Source organism: Physeter macrocephalus, chromosome 9 (assembly GCF_002837175.3).
Source record: "Physeter macrocephalus isolate SW-GA chromosome 9, ASM283717v5, whole genome shotgun sequence".
Classification (NCBI taxonomy): Eukaryota; Metazoa; Chordata; class Mammalia; order Artiodactyla; family Physeteridae; genus Physeter; species Physeter macrocephalus.
Genome location: NC_041222.1, coordinates 68430944 through 68443412, shown reverse-complemented (window position 1 = coordinate 68443412; position 12469 = coordinate 68430944).

The window sequence follows — 12469 nt, the reverse complement described above, 5'->3', positions numbered from 1 at the left end:
AATTCCATATGCATACATTTTATAGAGTGTGAGACTGTACATATGTGCTTTCCTTTCCTAATTTTCACAAAGAGGTCCAGGATCTCCAAAAGATTACAGCCATTGCAGTTAGATGATATAGCAGTGACAGTGAATTCATCTTTTCCCACTTAACAGAAAGGACACAAAAAGTTTCCCTCTGCAGGTAAAGCTTGAGTATGCTGACTAATGAGAATTTGTGTAGTCCCTGAAGCCAGAGTTAAAATATATATACCTTTTTTTTCTCCCATCCTCAGTGACCTCCCATTTAGACCAATGGTTTATTTTAGAGAGTGTGCATTTTCATTGATGGTGATTGCCCTAGGGTGCAAAAATTGATTTGGGTGGGGAGGAAATCTTATGTATTACACTGGGTCATGGCCTGACCATAGTACATATACAGATATGAAGTATATATGTAGTATTAAATTTCCGTAGGGATAGGGAGATGATTAGGAATAAAATGTCTAAAAAAGGCTCTTTAGGAGGATGATAATTTTAAAAAATTGAGAAATACCTATCTGGAGTTAGTTTCTACTTCTGAGATTTCTCATTTTCTCTTCCTGGGGTGGTTGCTCATTTCTGAGGGCCAGGATGAACGGAAGCAACTTCGAGAGGTTTCTTAAGCCATTCCTTCTACCCTCCCAAACCACATCAGTAATATTCCAGGTGAAAAACCAATTCTCCTCTCAATGATCTTCAGGCACAGAAATTCTGCAGCATCCTCTGGTATAACCCACAGACCAGATTCCACCTGAAATCCTTCCATTCAACTTGAGCTAAACTATTATCTTTGCGTTTCAGCTCACCTTTTCTAGTATCCCACATTAAGATCCAAAGACTGTATAAGTAAAAACATACTAAGTGAGAGCTTAATTTGCATGTCCACTAAATATTTGAAGACTGTTACCAGTTGTCTTTCAGCCTTCCTCCATTTATCATCTCCCAATGGCGGAATTCTCTTGGAAGTCTGTTGCCCCACTGCTGACATTTCTGTACTTCAGCCTGAAACCTTCCCAAAGCTCTCCATGTCACTGTGCATTATGGATGTAACTAGCAGTGAACATTAAGAAATTACTGCATGATTTCTCCAAACTATGTTGTGTCTTTGCTAACTCTTGACTTGATTTTATACACTTATAAATTTCCTTTTCTATTGTATTTGCCCACACTAAATCCTTATCTATATTCTGTTCTGCCATTTTGCTTTATCTTCTTGAGCTTCCTTCCTTCCTACCTTTAGCATTCCCTGTAAGATCAAACTGAGTTATTTTGTTTTAATCCCCTCTTTAATTGGCAGAGCATTAGGGGACGTGGATAGAATTTCTCTTATCTTTTTGTGGGGATTATGTCATTCTGGTCATTACTGGAAGCACATGACTTCCTATGGTCTCTAATCTTACACCGCTTCCACACCCTATGGGTATCACACTGTGAGAAAAAGAAATATCATAGGAAAAGTACAGCCACCAAGGAATGTGTACAAAGGCAAAATCACTAAAAGGAGTCTGATGTGTCACCTGGTTAATACTGTTGTCCTTTGTGCTTTGATCATTTTAGTTCTTAATGAAATAGGTGATTCTCTCCTAGAATTAGCGAAACAAAGCATGTTTTGGAACTAATGTTTTTTTTTTTCCCTGCTTTTAAAAATATATCAACAAAAAAACGTATAACAGGTTGTTTCCCTCTGGGCAGTTATTAATTCTTGGTAAGCAGTTTTCAATGAATAAATAAGGATTTTTGTAACTTTTAGAGGGAAGAGTCCATTTCTAATCTGACAGTTAAGCTGTTTTACTAGCTTTTAATGTTCTAATTTCAAAGTTTTTCAGTATCTTTTCTAATTGCATCAGAAAAAAGATTTAGCATATTTTTAGTTCCATTTGTGATTAAATTAAGGGTTTGTTTATAAGAACAGACTAACAATTAAAAACAATTAAAATGCAAGATAAAACTAAAGGATATTTATGAAATCAGTTTTATGTGAGCTTAGGAATTCAAATGTTACAAATAAAAGACACATAACCATCTTCTATTTTGTCTTTTTTATGTGTTTATTTCTTTAACAAGTATATTCTTCATCCTGCAATGATCCTGGAACAAATAAATGAAAAGAAAAGTTAACTCTACAAAAAACTAATTCAAAATTTATTTTAGAACACATGCACATATTTGTATTTTAGCAGAAGTTGCTTTATTCTATTACAGATTTTCCCGGGAGGGTGTCATGCATATTGTGTAGCTTCTCCACAGATTAATGTTGTACATCTTTTTTCTTGCAGTGGGATTCAGTATTAAGTTTGGTAACAGTCTGGCATATAAAGGTAATAAGTCTAGATTATAGAAAAAGCTCATCAACCAGAGTAAACAAACCTGAGGTTTAATCTCAGGTTTGCCACTACCTTATTTGTATGACCTTGGGTAGTATATTTAATTGTTCTGTGCCTCAGATTTCTGAACTGCAGCTGGGGTCCTAGATTTGTTCCTATGTAGCTTATAATTATTTTTGGACACTGATGTAAGATTAAAATATTAACATATTTGGAAAAGCAGAAATATGTAAATTCTATATACTTATATATTATTGATATTAGTACATCATTTACAGTCACTATGTAATAATTGTAAATGACTCCAAAAGTAGCCCCTGTTCCTAAGAGCAGCAGTAGAATACTATGTCTGACAAAAGCTGTTTGTGACGAGGTGATTTCTAGACACAGGGCGGTGAGGAACGAGACTTCTGGAACTCAGTCACACATATAAGGGTTTCTCTGTTTCTCAGTTCCACTGTCTGAAATGTATACCAAGAAGTGACAAGGAGGCGGGCTATGGACTGAATTTGTCCTGCAGGCATGTTTCGTTGGACCTATGTAGATTGTAGTTGTCGTTGTTGTTTAACTAGTACCGACATTTAAAAAATCGGAAAATTTGACACATGAAAATTGGAATTTCTGACTTCTCTTACAAAAATCAGAAGATCTGGCCCCACAAGGCTTTGTTTTCAGGAATTGGCTGAGGAGTGGCTGACCCATTTTGATGGAGTTGTCTCTCTAATGTACCACTGTCCTCACCACTCCCTGTTGCTGCACAGACATGTGGCTAGTTGTCAGTTATCACTGTCCTCTTACACTGGGATGCTTCACTCATGTACATTTCTTGCCACTCCCCTAAGGCATTTCAGGTCACAGCCCCTGCTTTACCATGTCTAGAGAGGCCCCTGAGGAAACCACTATTTTAATTTTCAAATGTATCCCCATACACATTGAATACCTGGTGTATTATTATATACTCCCTAGTAACCTACATTGTATTAATGATAATAAATGGAAAACTGTCTTAGAAGACAATAAATTCAAACCAGATGCCTTCAGTCCTTCCACCCAACAACAGCAAAAATTGATACTCCCATAAGAAGCTTGCTTCCCGTGGAAGCTAAGCCGATCATTAAATCTATGCAATCTTTCAATATCCTAAATTCTTAAATTTCAGCTTTGCTTCCAAGCAGACTTCATTGCTACATTGACCAAAATGATAAAGAACTGACATTGGGAAGCAATCGTAGTGTCATTTATAACAATTACATATTTTATCTGATTTTTCTATTTCATTGTGAAGTAGATTTTAACAGAACACGTTATTTTAATGGAAACTTCTTGTTTTAATGCAGCATTCATCATCTAACTGAGTTTTAATGAAGACAAAAAAACACACAAAAATTCCCAGTACTTAATAAATTAAAACCCAAATGAGGACATCCAATTCAATCTAATTAAACTTTGATTGAGCTTATAAATATTACTGCAGACTAGATTAAGTTGAATAACTGCTCCAGAAGAAATCGTATCATATAACTGAGATGTGACCTCACCTATAACCAAATCAGCAAAGGATAAGAGTGTAAGCATTTTCAAGAAATATATAGAACATAGAGGCACAAAGGTATCAACAGAATCCTATGTTTATTAACCCAGAAACAATATTTTGGATAACTGTTTCTCCATAACTGTGCATATAATGTCTCTACAATGATGTATTTAGTATTGCTAAAAACTACATGCTGACATCCATCCATAAGAGGCAGCAGCATTTAGAAAAATCATACATTGTGACTTGTTTATTTATCTAAAAGTTAATTATTTCACTTAGGGCAAAGATGCTGAGGTCTTTTAGACAGGATGAAGTTTGGTGGGAGAAGTTAACATTGGCTGGACATGAGGAACTGGGCCGCCCACCCCTGCCCGGTCTGTGGATGAGAATATAGTCCCTTCTTTGCTCAAAACCTCGGATTAAAAGCCTCAGTTCCCCTCTCTCCCTCCACTCCTTGCTGGCGTCACACATGCTGGTCACATTCACACTTAAGGCCTCTGCGCTGGCCGTTCCCCTGCCTGGATGCTCTGCCCCCAAATACCCTCATGTCTAATTCCTTCTCCCCTCAAGTCTTTGCTTGAATGTCACCTTCTCACTGGGGCCTCTGCTGGTCACACCTGCCCACCAAGACTCACAGTCCCCCTTTCTCTGGTCAAAGTTTCTTTTTCCCATAGCAACTATGTTGTGTAATTTATTTACTAGGTTTATTGTGTATTGTCTGTCTCCCCCAACTAGAATATAAATTCCATGTCATCAGGGATCTCTATTTTGTTGATTGATGTATACCTAGCACCTAGAAGAGAGTGTCTGGCACATAGTAGATGCTCAATAGAACTTTGATGAATGAATGAATGAATGAATGAATGAATTCACACGGCAGACAAGTGCCTAATTAAGATCTGCTATCAGAGAGAGATTAATTAACAGCAATGTATAATAATGATAATATTAGATGCTACTAACACCAAAAGTATACATTTGAGTGCATACTCTTAGCACACGCTAAGCGTTTTCCTTGGATAATCTCATTTAATGGTCATGATGACCCCATGAGGTGGGTTATCTATGTTTATCCCCATTTTAAAGTCAGAGTTACCTAAGTAATTTGCCTGAGGTCACAAGCAAGAAAGTGATGTCACACAGGGGTGCTCCAGAGCCCACACTCTGCACTAAAGGAGTCACCCCCACCACCACCATGAGGCATCGGGCTCTTCTCACATTGTCTTCCTCTCTATAGATACTGGGGCCATGTCATACAGCAGTTCAGCCTTCAGTTTCTTTGCTGGCCATTTGTTAATGTGATTGCAGCAGTGCTTCTGTGACCAGTCCAGCTGTGGTCAGAAAGCATTTCTATTCACAAGATGTTCATTCACAAATACAGAGTGGACCCTTAGTCAGAGATTAGGTGGGACAACAGATCTAGCGGGGACACCAAGAAGGTCAGAATAACTGGTCCACAGAGTGTTGAGTGGTGTGAGGCCAAGACCAGAGGCCACGATGAGGTCCCTGAGTGGGCAGGGGACACAAGTCCAGGAGGAATCACCCAGGTTGGGAGCAGGGTGTTCCTATGACCAATTGAAATGGTACATAAGAAACTTCTAGGTCTTGCTCCCTGCTGTGAAATGGGAAGAATAGAAGCATGCATTTCACTCATCCTTAGAGGAAAACAAAAAGACTTTTAAGAATTAATAAACAGGACTTCCCTGGTGGCGCAGTGGTTGGGAATCCGCCTGCCAGTACAGGGGATGCCGGTTCGAGCCCTGGTCCGGGAAGATCCCGCGTGCCGCAGGGCAACTGGGCCGGTGCGCCACAACTACTGAAGTCCGCGCGCCTGGAGCCCGTGCTCCGCAACAATAGAAGCCACCACAATGAGAAGCCCGTGCACTGCAACGAAGAGTAGCCCCCGCTCGCCGCAACTAGAGAAAGCCTGCGCGCAGCAACAAAGACCCAACACAGCCAAAAATAAATAAATTTTGAAAAAGAATTAATCAACAGAAACACCCAAAGCAGAAGATTAGCTTTGACAATAAGAAATTTGAGAAACTATCACAGTTAATTTTTGCTGATTTTTCTTCTCTATGAAAAAAATTAATGCATTAATTCTTCAGCCATAATGTAAAATATGTGGTTACATGAACTATTAGAAATATACAGCCGAGAGGCTAGAGCGACGAGCGGCTGAGGAATTGATTTATGCATGTATTCCATGGGCTAATTTAGAAATGAATAGGAAACACTGAATTTGAAAAGCAGCCTCCATTCCATCCACCTGACTTATGCAGCTTCCTTTGAGGTCACCAGGAGTCGTGCAGAGCATAAATGTTTACAAGTTCCTGGTTCCACCGGGAGATCTTTAATATGTCAGGACATAATGTAGGCCTATGTTTTAAGGCTGGATGAAATTAGTATGCTGCGATGAGATGAATGACTTTTACCTTCCCGTTCCTAGGGCTCCGTGGATATTATCCGTGAAATGATTCAACCTCCAAACATAGAGGCAGCATTTGTCAAAAGAGGAGTAGTGAGAGTATTTTTTTTAATAGTAAAACATTAGATTCTGCAACTATTGAACCAAGGAAGTTAAAGAAAATTCATTCAAAAGGTGAACCCCATTTCACACTCCCAGGAAGAATTTTTAACACATTTCCAACCTTAGCATGGACTTCCTGAGGTTGTGAAGATAACACCAGGTGTAGCTTTGGTATTAAGTACTAACAGGGCATTATCGAGACATTGAATTCAGTCAAACCCTGTGAGCATATGGATTTGAAATAAAAGAAATAAACAATTGCAAGTCCAGAAAGTTCCTAAGAGCTGTAACCTGTAAGTCATTGCCATGTTAGCATTCAGGAAAAAAGATTGTGCTGCCCTTGGGCTCATGGCATTGCATTGAAATTTGCGTTCTCTCTCCTAAGTGACCGAAAAAGGACTTCTGTGCGACTCGAATAGAGAAACGTGAAAGGAAGGTACCCAAGTCCCTCACCCACTGCTAAGAGGAAGAGAAAATAAACGAGGGAATTTTTACATGAACATTCTCTGGTGCTCATAGATTCCTGTTACCATGTGGGAAAGGACTAGAAACAGAACACATGGGCGTGCTGAGTGCTTTCAGGGGAGTTAGGAGGACATTTCTGGGGGAAGAAGGGCTAGGAATTAATTTACTGAGAATCTACTTTGTGCCAGGCACTGTGTTTGGTGCTTGACATATCTCCTCCCATCCCCTTCTCACAACTGTTCCCTGAGGGAAGTATTGGTGACAACAACCATCCGTAATCTGTTGCAGATGTGGTGACCGAGTGCAGTGGCTGGGGAGCTGGGATGAGCTCACCCAGGGACAGGCCTTGCTCTCATCCAGTGCTAGGCATCGTGCCAAGCATTTTACTCTGATTATCTGAATTAATCCTCACTCCAGTCCTTGGGGTAGATACTATTGTTATGATTCCCATTTTACAGATGAGGAAACTGAGGTTGAGGAGCAAGAATCTTTTTCAAGGTCATGCAGCTGGTTAGTGGTGGAGCTGGGATTGGAACCCAGGCAGTCTGTCTCCAGAGCCCCTGCTCTTCATCACTGGGTTACATCGCTCCAACACACACACTTCAGCTCTTACAAAGTTATTCCTCCTTTTACCTTGTTCACTTGCTACCCCGGTGACAAAGCTTCTTTCACCATGAGGGTCAAAAAATTAGTCGCCCCTGAAAAGCCCAAAGGAATCTGGGGAAGCAGCGATGAGGAAGTTACACAGGTGAGATGAATGCCTCCTGCACAGAACAGAAAGGGTGAATCTGATGAAAATGCCCCTGAAAGTTAAGATCGTCAAACTGATGGGTCAAAGGGAGGAAACAAGTGGGCTTGATGCCCAAGCGGCTGACAATGCTCAGCCAGCTGCTGCCTGGGGAAGAAAACCTGGCTTCGGAAGCCCAGTCTCTGCCAGCTTCAGAAGAGCAGCCAGGGGTACAATCACCCCTCTGAGTCAATTGGAAGGGGGACCTTCCAATTGTCCCCCAAACAGTTTCCTTTCTGATCAGACTTAGTCTTGCAGGGATGACTAGTACATACCAAGGAACAGGCAAGACTGGAAAATAGGGAAATTCAGCCCAAGTCATCAGGCGAGCACCTCCCTGCTAGTGCTGAGCACTCTCAAGGGCTCTTCGTCAACATAGTAACGGACTCACAGATGCTGTCATCTTGCAGATTTCACCGGGGCAGGAGAATGGAAGCCTCAGCTCCTTCGCTTTGGGCTGGGTGCCCTCATCTGTTTTTGCTTTTTCCCATCCCTGGGTTCAGAAGCCCTTAGAGAAGAAATAATTTTCCCCATTTATGTGCAGTTCTTCAGCATCCATCCTTGTACCAATCATGTCTGATAACTACTAAGATGTGATTTGCCTTAAGGCCAGCTGGGGGAGATCTATGGACACGAAGGAGACATCTGATAACTACTAGAGTTCAAATACAGCCTATCCGTGCATACAGAGTGGAGAAAGAAGCTATTTCCAAAGGAAAGCTTGCCAAAACAGACTTTGTAGTCTGGCTAGCAGAAAAGGAAAGTTTTTATTCAGAAAAACTGGAAAACAAGACTGTTTCCTTTCCTCTACCACTCTTAGATTGTCCTGAAGGGGAGATTTATTTCAATGAGATTATGGAAAGACAAAATCACAGATAAGATTCAGCAACTTAGGGGAAAGATTTGACCAAACTCTTATTAGAAAATTAGGGACTTGCCTGGCTGTCCAGTGGTTGAGAATCCGTGCTTCCACTGCAAGGGGGCGCGGGTTTGATCGCTGGTCAGGGAACTAAGATCCCGCATGCCGCGCAGCAGAGCCTAAATTAATTAATTAATTTATCAATTAATTAAAAAAAAGAAAATTAGCCTCAGAGTCACAGAGGCCCCTCTTCCTCCGCTGGCACGGCCTCTGCCTGTCCCTAGGCTCCCCTTCCTTGTGCCAAACTCTACAAAAGCCAGGAGACTCTCTCCTTGTCTCCAAATTCCCTCCCCCCTTCCACTCTTCACAAACTGAAGCCACGCTGCTCTTTCTAAATCCCAGACCTGTGCCCCTTCCCCCCACCGCTCAGTGCTCTTTCCTGGCCACCCCTCGCCACCAGCAGGAACCAGAGTCTTTAGCGAGGCCCGGAGGCAGGCTTCTCACAGGTTAGAAAGAACGGCCAACAGCCCTTGCACTCATCCTCCGTTTTTTGGATTTCATGGCCTAGAAAGTTTAAAATGCAACAACAGAGTGATTTAGGGATGCTCTCCTCACCATCTCTCCTCACCCTTATTTCATAGAAGAAAGGACATTTCAACACCAAAAGAGGAGAAAGAGTAGATCTCGGAATAAAAGCTCATCCTTCAGGGCTTCCTTGGTGGTGCAGTGGTTGAGAGTCTGCCTGCCGATGCAGGGGACACGGGTTCGTGCCCCGGTCCGGGAAGATCCCACATGCCGCAGAGCGGCTAGGCCCATGAGCCATGGCCGCTGGGCCTGCACGTCCGGAGCCTGTGCTCCGCAACGGGAGGGGCCACAACAGTGAGAGGCCCGCATACCAAAAAAAGTAAAAATAAAGTGATGAAAGGGAAGAACCTACAACCAAGATTACTCTACCCGGCAAGGGTCTCATTCAGATTTGATGGAAAAATAAAATGCTTTACAGATAAGCAAAAGCTAAGAGAATTCAGCACCACCAAACCAGCTCTACAATAAATGATAAAGGAACTTCTCTAAGTGGGAAACACAGAGAAGAAAAGGACCTACAAAAACCCAAAGCAATTAAGAAAATGGTAATAGGAACATACGTATTGATAATTACCTTAAATGTGAATGGATTAAATGCTCCAACCAAAAGACACAGGCTCACTGAATGGATACAAAAACAAGACCCGTATATTTGCTGTCTACATGAGACCTACTTCAGACCTAGGGACACATACAGACTGAAAGTGAGGAGATGGAAAAAGATATTCCATGCAAATGGAAATCAAAAGAAAGTTGAAGTAGCAATACTCATAGCAGATAAAATAGACTTTAAAATAAAGAATGTTATAAGAGACAAGGAAGGACTCTACATAATGATCAAGGAATCAATCCAAGAAGAAGATATAACAATTATAAATATATATGCACCCAACACAGGAGCACATAATAGTGGGGGACTTTAACACCTCACTTACACCAATGGGCAGATCATCCAGACAGAAAATTAATAAGGAAACACAAGCTTTAAATGACACAAGAGACCAGTTAGATTTAATTGATATTTATAGGACATTCCATCTGAAAACAGCAGATTACACTTTCTTCTCAAGTGCACATGGAACATTCTCCAGGATAGATCACATCTTGGGTCACAAATCAAACCTCGGTAAATTTAAGAAAATTGAAATTGTATCAAGCATCTTTTCTGACCCCAATGCTATGAGATTGGAAATCAATTACAGGAAAAAAATTGTAAAATACACAAATACATGGAGGCTAAACAGTGCACTACTAAATAACCAAGAGATCACTGAAGAAATTAAAGAAGAAGTAAAAAACAAACAAACATAGAAACAAATGACAACGAAAGCATGATGACCCAAAACCTATGGGACGCAGCGAAAGCAGTTCTAAGAGGGAAGTTTATAGCAATACAATCCTACCTCAAGAAACAAGAAAAATCTCAAATAAACAACCTAACCTTAAATCTAAAGAAACTAGAGAAAGAAGAAGAAGAACAACAACAAAAACCCAAAGTTAGTAGAAGGAAAGGAATCATAAAGATCAGAGCAGAAATAAACGAAATAGAAATAAAGAAAGCAATAGCAAAGATCAATAAAACTAAAAGCTGGTTCTTTGAGAAGATAAACATAAATGGTAAACCTTTAGCCAGATTCATCAAGAAAAAGGAGAGGACTCAAATCAATAAAATTAGAAATGAAAAACGAGAAGTTACAACGGACACCGCAGAAATACAAAGCATCCTAAGAGACTACTACAAGCACTTCTATGCCAATAAAATGGACAACCTGGAAGAAATGGACAAATTCTTAGAAAGGTGTAACCTTCTGAGACTGAACCAGGAAGAAATAGAAAATATGAACAGACCAGTCACAAGGAATGAAATTGAAACTGTGATTAAAAATCTTCCAACAAACAAAAGCTCAGGACCAGATGGCTTCACAGGTGAATTCTATCAAACATTTAGAGAAGAGCTAACACTCATCCTTTTCAAACTCTTCCAAAAAATTGCAGAGGAAGGAACACTCCCAAGCTCATTCTACAAGGCCACCATCACCCTGATACCCAAACCAGGCAAAGATACTACAAAAAAAGAAAGTTACAGAACAATATCACTGATGAATATAGATGCAAAAATCCTCAGCAAAATACTAGCAAACAGAATCCAACAACACATTAAAAGGACCATACACTGTGATCAAGTGGGATTTATCCCAGGGATGCAAGGATCCTTCAATATACGCCAATCAATCAATGTGATACACCATATTAACAAACTGAAGAATAAAAACCATATGATCATCTCAATAGATGCAGAAAAAGCTTTTGACAAAATTCAACACCCATTTATGATAAAAACTCTCCAGAAAGTGGGCATAGAGCAAACCTACCTCAACATAATAAAGGCCATATATGACAAACCCACAGCCAACATCATTCTCAATGGTGAAAAACTGAAAGCATTTCCTCTAAGATCAGGAACAATACAAGGATGTCCACTCTCGCTACTATTTTTCAACATAGTTCACAGTATGGTACTGGCACAAAAACAGAAATTAGATCAATGGAACAGGATAGAAACCCCAGAAATAAACCCACGTACATATGGTCACCTTATCTTTGATAAAGGAGGCAAGGATATACAATGGAGAAAAGACAGTCTCTTCAATAAGTGGTGCTGGGAAAACTGGACAGCTACATGCAAAAGAATGAAATTAGAACACTCCCTAACACCATACACAAAAATAAACTCAAAATAGATTAAAGACCTTAATGTAAGACCAGACACTACAAAACTCTTAGAGGAAAATATAGGAAGAACACTCTTTGACATAAATCACAGCAAGATCTTTTTTGACCCACCTCCTCGAGTAATGGAAATAAAAACTAAAATAAGCAAATGGGACCTAATGAAACTTCAAAGCTTTTGCACAGCAAAGGAAACTATAAGCAAGACAAAAAGACAACCCTCAGAATGGGAGAAATTATTTTCAAATGAATCAACCAACAAAGGCTTATCTGGAGCCAGCCAAGCAAACAGAAGGAAAAGAGCCCTCCAAGCAAAAGGGCCAGATGGAAAAAGACCCTCGGGAAGGAACAGATTCTTAGAAGCACTGAAGGAACGCTAGTGTGCCTGGGGCCCCAGGAGGGAGGTGGTGGGCAGCACAGACACAGCCGGAGAGGTAAGCAGGGGCCAGATCACACAGAAAATGAGCCTGTCTGATTCCAACACCAAGAATAGGGGTCCACCCTCTGAGAAATAGTTTCTTATTTCTCTCAACACCGTGGGTCGTATAATTGACAAGATTCTCTTTTTTGTATCATCTCTTTCTGAAGGGTAAGACCCAACTCTATGCCAACCTTGAACATGGTCATGGGA